The sequence below is a fragment of the Epinephelus lanceolatus genome, chromosome 7 (assembly GCF_041903045.1).
Source record: "Epinephelus lanceolatus isolate andai-2023 chromosome 7, ASM4190304v1, whole genome shotgun sequence".
In the NCBI taxonomy this organism is placed as follows: domain Eukaryota; kingdom Metazoa; phylum Chordata; class Actinopteri; order Perciformes; family Serranidae; genus Epinephelus; species Epinephelus lanceolatus.
Window position 1 is genome coordinate 42,639,022 of NC_135740.1, and position 17,405 is coordinate 42,656,426.

Below are 17,405 nucleotides of genomic sequence, written 5' to 3' on the forward strand. Positions count from 1 at the left end.
CATTAAACATAACACATAACCAGTAGACTTGTAATTAATGGCATGATTATTGCTTGCAGCTGTTTGACTGTAGTACAGAGAAGTTAGAAACGTGAGCTTGTCAGGCTCAATGGGCGGCAGGTTTGAATCTTGTTTGGAGGAATTCAGACAAAAGGTAATAAGCCGCAGCAGAAGACAGCGCTTGTACAGAGTTGCTCCCGCTGTGAACTGGTGTTGAATGTCTGAATGTAAAGCAGGTTGCCGCTAACAAAAACCATTTGGGTGCTCAGTCAAGCTTCTCTGGATAAATAAAGATTAAACAGCGTGAGATAATGATTCCCATTGATCTGCATCCTAATTTAGCTTCCGTCCGTACCCTTGTGAGTCTTCATTGTCTGACTTTGTACCTCGATAATCAAACAGCACATAATTGGCTTTTTGTGGCCCTTATTAAACATGGAGGGGAGGGGGGCCCGCGGATGAAGGGGGGTGGGGGGGGTCCTTTTTGTTCGCAGTAATTAAGCACATCCCCTCTCTGTTGGCTGCTGAGGAGAAAAATGAGTTGGGAAGTTTAAATTGTGCAGCTTTCCCCTCTCATTACCTGTCAACAAATTACTCACTGAGTCACAAGCGATTCCCTCGTGTCATGATGAAGCATCGGTTGTCATCCCGGAGAAAGGGACCCTTCAGACGGTAATGTCATCCATTGATTTGTGGACTCTTGTTTTGAAGCTTAGAGTTTCACTATCTTGGATTTTTGGAGCCAGAAGTGACCATGTTTGGACATGTTGGTGGAGCTAATTGTAACACTAGCTGCTAGCTTTCTTAAATTGTTGCATTTACAGCTACGGGCAACTGTGATAATGTTATTTTTATTTCACAGATTTGAAACAATAAATTGTGAAGACAATAAAGCCTTCACAAAATAACATTTAAAGTCTTGTGTGTGATTTATCCTGGCTTCATATGAGCAGAGGAAATCTCTGCTAGTCGCTAGGCTAATTTACACAATGTAAAATGACATAGGCTTGTGCTAATAACGTTAGCATGTTATTTGTTTGGAAAACGTGTTTAGTATAAGACAGTTGTTTTTTGTTAATGGAGTCGAATTTTGTAATGTTATCTTTATTAAATGTTGCTGTTGTCCCTGGCTTCATATGAGAAGAGGGAAAGATTGCTAGCTGCTAGGCTAATTTATACAATGTAAAATGCTATAGGCTTGTGCTAATAACGTTAGCATGTTGTATTTGTGGGGAAAATGTGTCCAGATAAAGACAAGTGCTTTGTCTGTGAATGCTGCGAGTTATAATGAAGCTGATTTGTGTACTTGTGTTTGAAACTGTCTCTATTAAGCCATGTTTAATGCGTGTGTGTTTTGAAATTAGGTACAGGGACCAAAACCTTTTTTGTACCAGGCAGGAAACATGTTTGTTTCTGCTGTAAAGTTGGTCATCTTAACAAGGGGGTCTATGGGGATTGAGCCAGCCTCAAGTGGCCATTAAAGGAACTGCAGTTTTTGGCACTTCTACATTGTCTTCATTTTTAGTCTCTGGATGCTGCCACTTAAGTAAACACATTCTAGGACAAAATGTTCTTTGCTTTTTCCTGGAAACAGTCTCTTTGTACCCAGGATGGGTTTACAGTGATTAAAGAATAAGCCATCCTGAAGCTGTACAGACAAAAGCACAACCAGAAATCCAAAGAAGAGATCAGGCAGACTGCCTAATTGACAAGTGCTCTCTGGGAAATGCAGTGCTGACACACCACAGCAATTAGTGCTTAGCACCAAAGATGTCTCTCTTTTCTCCTCTGTCTTCCTGTGAATCTCTGTGGATCAGACAAACCGTCTGCTTTGTCAGAATCATGTTTCATCTGGGATAATCAAAATTTGGAGGGCTTCATTTTTTCTTGCAGGCGCTCTTCTTGCCTAAAATTTACTTCCACACTTTCACTCTGTTATACCTGCTTTAACAAAGCCTGCCATCACCTAGTAAAGGCCACATTAGTCATGCGTAGAAGGAGCTTATTACAACCCATATTTGCATTTACTGTTAGGCAGCGACCTCTAGTGACCATAGTTATTATGAGAGCAAAGGAAGTCCAGTGTAGAATACGTAGAATAAAGAGCAACAAAGTGTGTGGGGAGGTGGTCCAGGTTGGGACCTGGGTCAAACATCCACAGGACTTTCACCCAGTAGACCGCTGTTGGAGTCACATGTAACAAACCATCAAAACCAGCCAAACCATCATCTGTGTTCTCAGCCCAACCGAGTAGCTTTAGTGCATAACTGCGACTGCTTCACAACCACATGTCTAAAACTGCAACCATTAGTATGTGCAGCAAGAATGATGTCATTTTGGGAGTCATTGGCAAACAACCTATTCCTAGCACAGCCTGGTCCTGGTCGAGGTTTTTACCCATCAAAGGGGAGTTTTTCCTCGTCGACATCTTGGGGAAGTATTCAGTCTTCGTAATTTGAGCATGGTTTCATCATGAGATAACTTCTGTTGTGACTTGTTGCTATAGCTGTGCTGCGTACTTTGTGTGTACCTAAAGATTTAAGAATTATATCCACAAGGGGGCAGATGAGGGTCGATTCATTTTCTGTCGATACTAAATATCTTAAATTGCACAACAGCAATTAGCACTTAGCGCTAAAGATAGAAACAAAATTGAAAAGATCAAGACTCCTCTGAATTAGCACTTGAAACAAAAAAGTAAAATCTGTTAATTTAGTGCCCCTTCTCATTACTCGATGTCCCCGCGCAGGGTTTCCTCATTTATGAGGGTCGTGAGTCGATATACGTTCAGGGACATCGGAGGTGTCATTTATAAACCACTTCCTGTCAAAGTGACCTACAAGAAAGTGAGAGTTAAGGCGATGGGACACTTAACGGAGTCCCCAGTCTGGCACTCTGCCTTATATCTTCTATGTCACTTCAGTGTGCGAGGCTGCGGAGGTGATTACAACTCTCCATCCGGCCCCTCTCATCACCATTTTTCAGCTATATGGGCTCCGGTCTGTCACTTAACCTTCACATGTACCCCCCCTCCCCATTTTCCATATTACACTGTTTCTCAAAGATGGGTTTAAGGCGTCGGTTTAGATTATTTTAAGTTCTCTAAGATCGAGTATACAAAAATATTTAACTTTAATTTTGGATTACATGCAACATAAATAACTTCTGCTATAGTGGTGATGAATGGAAGAGACTATTCCTCTGCTCTGTGTATCTATCCCAATCACTCTTGTGTTACTGCTGCTAATAACTGAGGGATAAATGTTGTGAAATCTGATCGGTTTTGCCGCAAAATGTTCAGAGTGCTTAGAGTTCTCCTCTTGCCAGGTTGGGAAAACTTCCAGAGCAGCTTTTACAGAAGATAAACAGGCATTTGGATGTTTTTGAACTTCAGAATTTATTGAGGAAATTATACAAGTAATTGAGTCAAGAAAATGAACTTAATATCTGTTTTCTGTAGCTGTGGTCAGTTATGAACCTCCATAGAAGTAAAAATGTCTGCTGGACATTTGCTTGTCACTTCTATTAAATGCAAAATGAGGAAAATTAGATTTTTTTCCTCTTAGGAATTGAGTTAAAGTGCAGATTTATTTTAGCTACTTTGCCATACGTAAGAGGCATTTTTGCAACATCTGCGTCTTTAGTTGCAACTTCATGTTTGTTAATCTAAACCCTCTTGATCCAGTGCTCCGGCCGCTCAGAACAAATGGCACCAAAGCCTTTAAGGGTCAAATCAAATGATTCATGTAACACAGCAGTGGATGCACCAGCTAACCTGAGAAATAATCCCTTATATTCAGAGGAGACTTATAGTCTTCTCCCCTCTCCTATGATCTACAGCTGGGAGTCGAGAGAGCTTGACCTTGTATGGTGGTGGTGCTGTATCTATGTGTGTGTATAATTGAGTGTTTGTGTGCCTAAAGGGAAGTTTGGACAGTCCAGAATACTGGCGAGGACTCACCGGCACATGATTGAGCTTGTGACTGACCTTAAAAAGGCCTGCTGCAGAGCTGCCAGGAAAGCAGCAGCTACAGCTTTGATTTCTTTGTGTGGATCAATAAGGTATCCCATTATTATCAGAACCATGTAAAGGTTGGTTTATGTGAGGGGGAAGTTATTCTGTTTTCACTAACATGTAACACTAACATTTATCACAGCTCTAAAGAAATCCCCAAAACATGAAAATGAGTATTACATTTGTAGAAAGACATTTTGCTTTCTTTGTGACATTTATTTGGCATTTTAAAGTTTACTTGCTGTTGCAGTTCGGATGACGTCTGATTGGCCTTATATCATTTCCAGTTAATATATAACAGCCCTGTCGCCAGAGTTCGTCGGCATTGTACGTTTCTGCAGTCCATGGATACATGACATTGGTATGTATCATATCAACATTTCTTAAGTGACAGTAGTTCAGACAGTACATGTGTCTCATCAGGTGGAAGAAGGGATGGTGGATGGCATGACAGCTAGGAAAGATGGCTGCCAATCAGCAGACGGCAGCAGACTACTGTTTAAGACCAACAAACAACAAAAGTAGGTATTGTTTAAGGAGACGTTGGGGCATTCCAACAGAGGTTGTAGCGACAGAAGTAGGTATGTGTTTTAACAAGACATCGGGACATTCCAACTATGTTTGTAGCGACAAAGGCGAGTATTTTTTAATGAGATATCGGGACATTTCCAAGTAACTTGTAGCAACAAAAGCAAATTTCCTTTTAACAAGAGATCGGGGCATTCCAAATATGTTTGCAGTGACAAAACCGGGTATTGTTTAGCGAAAGGTTGGGACATTCCAACTGTACTTATAACCACAAAAGTAGGTATTTTTTTAAGGAGACGTCGGGACATTTCCAGCTGTGTTTGCAGTGACAAAATTGGCTATTTTTTAACGAGAGGTTGGGACATTCAAAACAGTTTTTGTAGCGACAAAAGTGGGTATTTTTTAACAAGAGGCTGGGACATTTCCAAGCATATTAGTAGCAACAAAAAAATAGGTATTTTTTAACAAGAGGTTGGGACATTTCAACAGTTTTTGTGGTGATAAAAGTGGGTATTTTTTTAGAGAACGTCGGCTCATTTCCAACTACGTTTGAAGCAACAAAAGTGGGTATTGTTCAACGAGATGTTGGGACATACCAACCGTAGTTGTAGCCACAAAAGTAGGTATTTTTTAAGGAGACGTTGGGACATTTCTAACTGTGTTTGCAGTGACAAAATTGGCTATTTTTTAATGGGAGGTTGGGGCATTCAAACAGTTTTTGTAGCGACAAAAGTGGGTATTTTTGAATGAGAGAGAAGGACATTTCTAAGCATGTTGTAGCAACAAAGCGGGTATGTTTTAACAAGAGGGTGGGACATTTCCAAGCATATTAGAAGCAACAAAAAAGAGGGTTTTTTAACAAGACGTTGGGACATTTCAACAGTTTTTGTGGCGATAAAAGTGGGTATTTTTTTTAAAAAAACGTTGGCTCATTGCCAACTATGTTTGAAGCAACAAAAGCGGGCATTGTTCAATGAGAGGTTGGGACATACCAACCGTAGTTGTAGCCACAAAAATAGGTATTTTTTAAGGAGACGTCGGGACATTTCCAGCTGTGTTTGCAGTGACAAAATTGGCTATTTTTTAATGGGAGGTTGGGACATTCAAACAGTTTTTGTAGCGACAAAAGCGGATATTTTTGAATGAGGGATAAGGACATTTCTAAGCATGTTGTAGCAACAAATCAGGTACATTTAACGAGAGGTTGGGACATTCCAACCAAGGTTGTAGCAACAAAAGCAGGTATTTTTTAACAAGAGGCTGGGACATTTCCAACCATGTTTGCAGTGACAAAATTGGCTATTTTTTAATGGGAGGTTGGAACAGTCAAACAGTTTTTGTAGAGACAAAAGCAGGTATATTTAACAAGAGGCTGGGACATTTCAACAGTTTTTGTGGCAATAAAAGTGGGTATTTTTTAACAAACCGTCTGCACATTTCCAACTATGTTTGAACCAACAAATGCGGGTATTTTTTTAACAAAAAGTTGGGTAATTTCCAAGCATGTTAGTAGCAACAAAATTGAGTATTTTCTAAGGAGAGGTTGGGACATTTCCAACCAAGGTTGTAGCGACAAAAGCGGGTAATTTTTTAATGAGAAATTGGGACATTTCCAGCCGTGTTTGTAGGCACAATGTCTGTATCTTAAGCCCAAACTCGATATTTTCCTAACCCTAGCTAAGTTGTATTTGTGCCTAAACCTAACCACTTGTTAGCAACAGTGTTCTCAAAGTGTAGAATTAAAAATTGAAACATAAAGACATGTAAAGTTTCAACATATCCGCTACATATGAAATGTACAAATATTACATAACCTGTGGTTTGTAGAGACATACAGTGCCAACATTTATTCTTGTGGTTGGGTTGTTTAAAACGGTAAAGTAGGTTGATTTCTTGTACAACTGCAAAAATTGCTTCCTATTAACATGATCATAATTATGGAATTAGGGCCCAGTGTAATTGTTTCAGGTCGGTTAGCAGCTAATTGCTAGTCTGGATTTATGTGCTAAGCTAACCAGCTTGTATATAAGTAGTATGTAGTGTTTCTTGAGGTTGCTCACCTTCATATTTTTAGCTTTTAGTCCAAGAAAAAGCGGCTTTTAACTCCACCCCGCAGGTTTACCTCAACCAATAAGATGCATGCAGCTTCTAAGAAGTTCTTGTGTAACTAAAATCCCAATATGCTATTCATAGAAAACCAATGGAAAGACACAGAGCTTTACCTCAGCACCATGGTGAGGAGTCAAACAAGAGATAACCCTTGAAAGAATGTGTTGCGTGTGTGTGATTGCGTGTGTTTAAAGATAGAAGTGAAGGATGCTAGAACACCACCGCAGAGTCTCGCTGGCCTTTCCATATCCACTTGCTCGTTTTAGCCCAGATAGCTCTCCCACGTGCAGGCCTGCTATAAATAGTGCAGGTTTAATGCGCGATTGTCCCGGCAGGCTTTTTATGACTGAACGGGCCAGTAGGTTTTCTCTGTTGTTACTAAGGCAGAGATTAGCCACAAATGGAAGTCACCACACTTCATTTCTTTTTAACACCCCGCTCCACCAATACCACTCCTGTTACACTGTGATACCCTTTGTAAGCAGACACCAGCAAGTGGATTTCATGGGTTTCAAAAGGTCAAAGGTCAGGACAAAGTTTTGCATTCGTATCAGCACAAACCGTAGACGTGGCCACTGTGAATTTGTCTGAAATCCAGCTTTGTGCCACAGTGTTTTCCTCAGTTCATTTGCATTTTATCTGCTCTGTTTCAGCATTGTTCTTGTATTTCTGTGGCAGTATCTCACATTTCCTCTGTTTATAAAAACCCCTTAAACTCAGAATGAACTTCTTGCAGTTTTCCCTGAAGTATGGCCGTTCAGTAACTTCAAAGGTGTCTGTATTCTACGTTAATTTCATGCCCATTTGCTTGATCTGCCCATTCTAATGCTCCATTTAAGCCATAATAGATTTAGACAGAGACACAGTGAGTGATGTGTTCATTCTTGAGATGCTATTGTGTTATGCCACTGCTATTATACCACATTAAAAAAGGGAAGAATAAGCCACTCTTTCTCCTATTTATTTCCCTTTTAGCAAGCATAACACATTCTTTTTTCCCAGGGAAGGATGACTGAGCACTTTGGTGGGGTTTTTTTCAACAAAAAAAAACTGATTTATATTCATACCTCAGTCTTGTGGATTTCAAACTCTTTTTTGCTCAGGGCCACCTCAGTAGAGGAAGTTCGGGTAGTCAGAGTGCGCTTTCTTTTTCAATGCAATGGGATGCTTTATGGATTCAAACATGAATGTGGGTAGGTGCAGTCTCACTCCTCTCACCTCTGGGCTGTTTGACTGCCTGACTGGGCCGACGGTGTAGTGAACTGTGTTTGACCCAGTCCAGGAGGGTGTTATTTGTCTCAAAGAGGAGAGGGACTACACAGAACTGTGAATGTGTGTGGTATATTAATGAGTTTTGGTAAATCTGACTGACGGCTCTCACAAGAGACTGCATGACTGGGTTGTTTGTTGTTGTTTACTTGTACAGACTGCCACCTTCTTCGGAGGATATTGTGCGGAAACGATCGGCCTCTGGGCTCGAAAGGTTGCTTTGAAAAGTTTATAGCTGCACAGCAAACAGCAGCTGTAATCACTTACAACAGATTCCAGTAGTGACCCGGAGTCATGGCGAAACGAAACAGCCACAAAAACTTCCCAAACCACTTCAGCATAATCCACTTCTGGGCCTTTGATCCATATCTTTCCATCCATTGTGGCTCTGCCAGTGACTTGCAAAGTACATGACTAGCTGCGGAGCAATGAGGATACAACAGAGTGAGTGTGCTGAACTGGTCAGAGAAGTTTCTGTGAACATCTTTTACCACTGAAGCTGCTGTAAAGCACAACTTTAATCTGAACCTAAACCCCTTGATTGACAAGAGGAATTGTTGGCATTGTACATTTCTGCAAACCGTAGGTATGTTACACACACATGTCATAATGTAGTGGATACATCGACACTTTATGTTATGGTCAGGTTTGTGCACAAAAATCACTTGGTTATGGTTAGGAAAAGGTCATGTTATGCCCAGTTTTAGGGGCACAGTCCCTGCTGGAAACACAGTGATGTCTCAGTAAAAAGCAACTGCTTTTCAGGCACTATCCTGTGGAGACTGCTTATAAAACATCCATGATTGGTGGCTAAAAGGCTGCAGGAAACATGGCAACAGATCCCTAAAAAACGCCTATGTTTGGGGGCTAAAATCCTGCAGGAAACTCAGTGACAGAGTGCTAAAAAGCATCCTCATTTGCCATCTAAAAAGCAATAGGAAACACAGCGATTGGACCCAGAAATCCCTATTTGGTTTTTAAAAAGTTGCAGGAGTCAGAGTGACAGGTCTCTAAAAAACACTCGCTTCTGGGGGCTGGAAAGCCATAGAAAACACAGCAATGAGTCCCCTAAAATACCTCCATGTTTGGGGCTAAAAAGCAACAGGAAATACAGTGACAAATTGCCAAAAAACACCCTTGTTTGGTGTCACAAAGCAGTAGGAAATACAGCGACAGGTCCCTAAAAAAACCACCGGCTTCGGGGGCTGAAAAGCAGCTGAAAATGAAGCAACAGATCCCTGAAATACTTCCATGTTTAGTGTTACAAAAGCAGCAGGAAACACAGCAATGGGTCTCTAAAAGCATCCATGTTTGTGGGCTAAAATGTTGCAGGAAACAGTGAAAAAAACCCTTAAAAAACACCCTTGTTTGGGCGCTGAAAAGCCGCTGAAAATACAGTAGTGGGTCCCTGAAGTACGTCCGTGTTTGGGGGCTAAAAAGCAGCAGGTAACACAGTGACAAATCCCTAAAAATGCGTATGTTTGCAGATGAAAATCTGCTGATAACAGTCACGGATCACTAAAAAACCCTCCTTATGTTTTGCTGTCTGCCGGTCTCAAACAGTGGTCTGCACCTTGCAGGTGTCTCACCTAGATGACACGCCATCCATCGTCCACTCCACGTCCAGATGACAGTCAGCTCACACACTACTTCACCTCAGAAATGCTGATATGACATACATACATATGAAACGTACAAATGTAACGTGTGCAACATACAATGCCAGCATTTTTCTTCTGGCGACTCGGCTGTGTTAGATAGTAAAAGACTGAATGTGTGTGTTTCTGGATCTGTTTGGTAATCTTAGCCCAGTAACATCACAAGCAGCCAGCAGTAGTGAGCATGTTTTAGGTCAAAGGTCGCCACACTCGGACCTTCAAAGCAACACGATGTTCAGTGTTCATGCACAAAACAGTTTGAGTTTTGAGAACAAGGAAACGAGAGCGGAGCAGGGAAGGCATCGCTTGTTGCTGAGCTGCTGCGTTGTCTTCCTCCTCCTCCTGGCGTGTGTGAGTCATGTTGTGTAGCTGTCAAGAGCTTCATCATTATTCAGAGTCAGCGCGGCGGTGGGAACACGCCGCAGCCACATTCGCCGGCTGCCTGCTACCTTCTGCTGCTGCAGAGAGGATGTTCAAACGCACGTCAATTGTGTGTTGTCTCTGTGTGCTTAGTCATGTTTGTGTGGGATGTCCCATTGTTCTGAGTGTGTGTGTGTGTGTGTGAGTGTGTGACATGGGCCAATCTGTTGGTGTTTCAGTGTGTGTGACAGAGAGCAGGACACACCAGCAGAGTGTCATATAAGGCATAGGATCTCGGCGCTGGTATGTGAATGTGACGCAGAAGAGATCACATGATGTGTGTGTGTGTGTGTATGTGTGTGTGCTGCTCATTCTCTGCCCCGCGTACATATGTTCAGTTCACCTCTTTACTGGTGCAACATGTGCACACGTGTTACTTCCATGTGTGTGTTTGGGAATGTGTGTGTGTCGTGCCCAGGGATGTATTTATTGATTGATGGCCGCAATGGAGAGAAGGAAGGAAGGAAGGAAGGAAGGAAAGAGATTGAGGGATGACAGAGGAGGGAAAGAGAGGCTGAGTGGAAACAAAGAAATCAATCAGCCTGTCCTTTGAGTTTATGAGGGGAGGAGGGAGAGAGTGGAGAAAGAAGGATGGAGGAAAGAAGGGCAGAAGATTAGGGAGAAGGAACAGAGAAGAGGGGAGAAAGAGAAGATAGATGAGGAGAGGATAACACAAGAGAGAAGCTGAAAAGGAAAAAGGAGAAAAGAGAGGAACAGATGGAAGAGAAGAAAAGGGAAGAACTGAAAGGGAATGAAAGAGGGGGAATGAATGAAGGAAAGAAGAGAGGAAGAATGAGGAAGGATGCTAAGAAGAAAGGGATGGATGAAGAAAATGGGAGAGAAAAAAGGAAGAAATTGAGAGGGACAAAAGATGACAAGGAAGAATGAAAGTAGAGGAATCAGAGAGGAAAGAAAAGAAGAATGTTAAAGATTAGAGGAGGAAGGAGGAAGAAAAGGAGAGAAGACAGAAAGAAGGAAGAGATTATGAGGAAAGAAAGATGATAAGTAAGAAAGGAGAGTGCATGCAGAGAAAAGAATGCTGAATGAAGGAAAGGACAAACGAGTCAAGGAGGGAAAGTGAAGGGAAGAAAGAACCAGATGAAAGGGGAAAGAAAGGGGAGGATGAGAGCATAAAAAATGGTGGGAGAAAACAAAGAGGGAGGGGAGAAAAGAAAGAGACAAGAAGAAAGTTAAAGGTCAGGGGAGAGGAGAAACAGCTGAGCAGCTAGATGGATAAAAAAGAGAGGGAAAGATGGACAGGGAGGAAAGAAAGGAAAGTTAAAAGGAGGATGGGAGATGGGGATGTTGAAAGGAAAGGAAAGGAAGGGGAAGGACAAATGAAGGATAGAGGAGAGGAGTCAAGGAGGGAAAGCGAAAGAAGGGAGGGAGTAGAATGAGCAGAGAGGAGATGCAGATGAGGAGGAGGAGTGAGGAGAGAGGAAAGGAAGGATGAGAGGGAAAATGGTGGGAGGGAAGAAAAGAAGGAGACGAGAAGAAAGTTGAAGATTGGAAGAAAGGAGAGGAAAGAATGGAGGAGCAAGATGGAAAGAATAAAAAAGGGGGGGTGGAAGGGAAAGGAGAAAGACTAAGGGGTAGAAAGAGAGAAGGAAGGATGAGTGGATACAGAGAATAGAAATGAAAGTTAAAAGAGAAGATGAGGATGTTGAAGGACAAGAGGAGAGGAGAAATAAGAAGGAAGCAAGAAAAGGAGAGATTATGAGGAAAGAAAGATGAGTAGAGAATGAGGAGAAAAGGATGCTGAACGAAGGAAAGGACAAGTGAAGGAAGGAGGAGAGGAGTCAAGGGGGGAAAATGAAGGAAGAAAGGGAGCAGAGAAGAAGAGAATGAGATGAAAGAGGAGAGAGGAAAGGAAGGATGCTCTTAGTGAATGAGTGGTAGAGGGGGATGAGTCAGGCGCACGTGAGCGGGATGTGAGCTGCATGCTAACTAACACACACACACACACACACACACACACACGCACTAGGTGAAAACACACACCTGCATGAGCAACTGGAGGGAGAGGAAGCAGTGGGAGGGTCTTATAGAGGGCATCCTCTCATCTTCCGTCTCCTCCCTCCTTCCCTTCTGCGTCTCTATCAAGTCACGACTGCCCCCCTCCTCCCCATTGCTCCTCCTCTATCGCTCTTTTATTCCATCTCTTCTGACCCACATCTCCTTTTCCTCCCCCTCACCCACTCAATCTTCTCCATCCCCTTCCTTCTCCTTTTTCTCTCCTCTCCTCCCTCCTTACTTTGAGCTCCTTCTCCTCCTTTTTTCTTTCTATTCCTCCTCACTCTAATCCACTCCCCCTCCATCCCTCCATTCTCCATTCTCTCCACTCTGCTGATTGGCTCTTTGAGCACGTCTGCTCGGGGTCTAACTGTGTAATTCTGCTCTGTAATTTATGAAACTGTAAATGATATCAGCTCGTGCTATCCATTCCTTGACCCAAATAAACACTCCTCACACAGATCAAATAAACACACACACACACACACACACACACACTCACACAGGAACAGTTGTACTTGTCGTTGTATGAGGTCGTAGATCAAGGCACTACGAGCACCGACCGTAAATACATGATATTGTGGTGATTAAAAATCTAGAGCTGGATGTGTTTCCCTGGACGCTAGGACGTGTTTTTATGTTGTGTATGTGTAGAGAAGTCTGTTGATTAAGAAGAGGTGTAAAGTAAAACAAAACAACGCTAAATTATTAAGGAAAGTAATGTTGAAAATAGTGAGCAGTAATTAGAAATCAAATGAAACAAATGGTGGCAAAAGCACATTGTCGCCTCACTGCAAGAGGGTTCCTGGTTTGAATCCGGGGTGGGGGAGCCCCTCTGTGCAGAGTGTGCATGTTCTCCCCGTGTCAGCGTGGGTTTCCTCCAGGTGCTCCAGCTTCCTCCCACAGTCCAAAGACATGCAGGTTAATTGGTGACTCTAAATTGTCCGTAGGTGTGAATGTGAGTGTGAATGGTTGTCTGTCTCAATGTGTCAGCCCTGTGATAGTCTGGTGACCTGTCCAGGGTGAACCCTGCCTCTCACCCAGTGTCAGACGGCATAGGCTCCAGCCCCACAACCCCCAACAGGATAAGCAGGTAGGGAAAATAAATGACTGCCAATTGGAAAGCTGAAGTGACATCGGCCGGCCTACTCCTATTTTGCTTTGACTTGAGCTGGGACTTAAGCCTTCTAAGAAATATAATCGTTCCTAGTTCTTGCGATGTGGACATGACAAAAACGAGGGTTTTTAAAACTACAAAAAAGTTCCTCCAGTCTGAAAGCGCCCACAGTGAGAGCTGCAGGAAGAGAAGAAAAGAGAAGTGCACTGCTGTTTAGAAGCAGAGATAATGAATTATTATATCGTAAATTCATCATTTCTGTGTAAACTGCTGATTAGTTTTTAGGAAATGTAAATTCTGTAGATTGCTTTTGAGAAATGGTTTCTGGTGAGAGGCAGAGACAGTAGCAGAAACAGAACATCAACGTGAATATTTTTCTTAACTTTTTTTTTTTTAACATGAGCTGAAGGGTTGGGCAAAAATGTGCATGTTGTAACTGTAGACCATGCTATTTTTATACATGTCTAGGACCTTCTGCTGTTGCAGTAGATCTGTCGGTTTGACAGTCATGATCCGACTTGATGTAAAACAGACCGAACAAAAGAATAAATATATGGAGGTTCACCAGTGCTGACAGTTGGAGAGTAATCCTTTTTTTTAAATAGACTGTGTTAAGTAAGCATTTGACAGTCACAGGAAAGACGGTGTTGTTAGCTAGCTAGGCTCAAGCCCAATCATTAAGAATGATTTTAGCATTTTACAGACATCATTGACTGCACTATAAATATCCCAGCAAACATTTGTATGTGGGGCCCATGTGGGTAGTAAATAGGCTGAAAAAGGGGCCCTATACTGGATTGTCTAAATGCTCCATATTGGCCCCATGCCAATTGCCCACATGGGTGGGTTTGGACGCCTCTAGTTGGAGGTTTTCTTGCACATCCGACTGGGATGAGGCCCCGGGGCAGACCCAGAACACGCTGGAGGGTTTACATATCTCATCTGGCCTGGGACTGCCTTGGGGTCCCCCAGGAGGAGCTAGAAAGCGTTCCTGGGGAGAAGGATGTCTTGGGTTCTTTGCTTGCTTGCTGCCCCCGCGACCCGGCCTCGGATAAGGGGATGAAAATGGATGGGTGATGGATTGGTGATTTTGCCCAAGTAGGCCCCACATGGGTCATGCTGTGGCTACCTCGGTACAAAGTGTGTATGGGTCCAAAATGGGCCACTTATCTGGTTCCCACTTGGGTAAACCCACCCATCTGGGCAAATGTCATGGACCTAATATTAAACTTGTGGACAGTCCTATATAGGAACCATTTTCAGCCCATTTACTACCCACATGGAGCTCACATACAAATACTGGCTGGGATAAGTTCATGGATTGGAAAGAAGGATTGCCCGCACACTGACTTGCACTAACACAGCAATGGTTAACCATTGTTTTGCACTGACTGTGCAAGTCAGTGTGCAGGGCAATCCTTCTTTCCACGTTAAGCACTTTCAGTTGTGCCAATGCACCTGATGACAGAAGCTGATTATCCTGGTGTGCGAAAGCCTCTTCAATACAAATAAGTTCATGGATTGCCTTTTAAAATGATTTACATGGATAAACTTAAAAGTTATTCAATGCCCCGGTGACAAAATATTTCCTCCTATGGTTCAAAGACAAAATATCAGAGACAATGTGTAGTTTATTTAGTCAGTTGGAGATGAGGAAGAAACCTTATCTTGAATGAAAACTACCTGTTGGATTCAGTTTGAAAGGTGGTTGGTGAAACTGGTCGACCCTGTCTGCTGGCCCACTGAGAAGAATGGAAAAGTGTGTGTCTGTGTTTGTGTGTGTGGGCGTATAAGTGAATGAGAGACAGAAAGACCGGTAACGAACGATGTTTCCTCATCATACAATAGGACATTGATCTCTTGCACTTCTGTGGAAACGTCTCACACGTACACACATATTTAACAAGTACACAATGCTTGTAAAAGATCCAGTTTGACTGCTTTCATTCCCCACATGCTCCCTCCTTGTCCCCTGCCTCTCCTCCTCATACCATTCTTTCTTCCTTCCCCAAATGTTTCCTCCGTCTTCTTCTCTCATTCACTTCCCCCAAGAGACCACAGTCACTTCCCTTCACACTGAGTCACGTACACACATACACACACACTTCCTGCTTTTCTTCTTCTTTTTCAATCCTCTCAGTGACGTGGCTCAGTGTTTCTGTCTGTGTCTCCGCCATGTGTTGTGACTGTGGACCACGTGGCTGCTAACTTCTGGCTGGAACATTATTTCAATACATCACACATCGGGACTCTGATTTTCAGGAGTTTCTTTAGAGTGTTCTTGAAGGTGTTTTTAGGCATTTGTCACCACGTGTTTTCAAAGCATTTTGAGGATTTCAGTCATTCTTATTAGGGTTAGAGGGGTTCTTGAAGGGGGTTTAAGGGGTTATAGGGCTCCATCAGGGGCATAGAGGAGTCTGTCCATGTCCCCTTACACCCTGTTGCAAGGGGATTTAAGAGATTTTAAGGGGAGGTTATTTAGTTCCTTGACAGAGCTCCACAAGTCCTTTGGGTTAAGAGTTTGTCCAGGAATTTTGGGGTCATTGATTTTTTTCATTCCATCACAAAGTGGAACTCATACTGGGGTTTGAGGGTTTCTTCAGAGAAGAGTTCTTGAGAGTGTTTCAGGGGTGTGCGAAAGGCTTCCATTTGTTGTTGGGAACAATTTGAGAATCCTTGAGGGGATTTCAGCAATTCTTATTAGGATTAGAGGGGTTCCTGAAGGGGTTTGAAGGGTTGTTTAAAGAGATATAGGGCTCCTTGAGGGGTCTAGAGGAGTCTAACCCTAACCCGACCTGTTTGAGGGGTTTAATGGGTTTTGGGGAGGTTATTTGGTTCCTTGATAGACCTCCAGAAGTTGTCAGGGTAAAGAGTTTGTCCAGGAATTTTGGGGTCATTGATGGAGTTTTAGGTTCTTGAGAAGTTCTTGGAGAGTTTTGAGGCATTCAGGTTTCTCTGAAGGCAGTCCAGGGATGCTTTAAGACTTCTTGTATCTTATGAGTGGAACATTTTTTCAGTACATGTTGAAGTGGGACTCTTACTGGAGTTAAGGGTTTTTGTAGAGTGTCTAATGAGTTCTAAAGGGTGTTCCTGGCATTTCTGAAATGGTTTAAAGGGTTTTTTAAAGGGTTATAGGGCTCTTTAAGGAGCTTAGCGTTTAAGGGGTTTTTGTGGGAGGGTTATTTGGTTCCTTGACAGGGCTCCAGATGTCTTAAGGAGGAAACATTTAGGGATCATTGATGTAACTTTAGGTTCTTGAGTAGTTCTTGAAGAGGTTTTCACAAGAAGAGGGGTTAAGGGGTTTCAGGGATCTTTAAAGTCAGTCCAGAGATTCTTTTTGGGGTTGAAAGAGTCCTTGTGAGGGTTTTAGGGTCTTGGGTTTTGAAAGTCTCTAAAGGGGTTCTAGGGAATCACGAGGATGTTTTATGGATTATTACGGGCACTGATCATCTACTCGAGGGATGTTGAGGGGGTTCAAGGGGTTCCTCTGGGTTTCACAAGTCCTTTAATGTGGTTTATATGTGTCAATCAGTTAAAAGTATGTTTAATGTCCTCTCTAATTTCAAATATAATCTGTAACTGAATGGAAACTTTTGTTACAGTAGTCAAGTAATGCAGTAATGCCGCTGAAATAATTCCTCCATGTTAAATGCACAGAGCATATCCCTTACTTTTTAATAAACTGTACACTGTGGAAATGATCCCTGAGATTTTTCTGACTGTATGAACCACAGAAAACAAACGAGAGCAACCGTGACCAAAGAGTCCACAGTTTTAAACGGCCTAAACAGAGCGGCTCATTTCACTGATTAACACGCCCTCAGCTGATGAAGGGGAACTAATCACCTGAAGACCTCTTGGGTCACGGTTGCACTCTGTTGTGAGCCACAGGGAGATGTGCAGGATAAATGCACGAAGACGCTTCCAGATAGGTGCTGCTGGTGTTCGTGACACATTTTCTGTCTAATCCTGCATTGTGCCGGGGCAGATGCCTCCATTGGTTTCAGTGTCAAACCTCCTCTAACATGGAAGTCTCATTATCTATAATGAGTAGCTGTTGAGAGATGAGGAGCTGTTGATGAGAGCTCCTTGTGACTCCGACAGTGAACAGTGTAATAATATACAGTATATGCCAGATGATGGAGGCTTTTATCCAAAGTGCCTCGCAGTACTTCAGCTGCATACATATTTTAGAAAGGGTGGCCCAGTGGGAACTAAACCCCTAATTCTAACAATGGCAGCGCTGCAATGAGCGATGAACTTCACAGGAAACACC

At 42.7% G+C, this 17,405-nt stretch overlaps 1 protein-coding gene across 1 annotated transcript in view; it reads left to right on the forward strand.

Annotated features, from left to right (window-relative positions):
- Positions 1–17,405, forward strand: part of ppargc1b (peroxisome proliferator-activated receptor gamma, coactivator 1 beta) — a 133,964-nt gene that overhangs the window by 72,292 nt on the left and 44,267 nt on the right. The gene's annotated exons all lie outside the window — the stretch shown is intronic.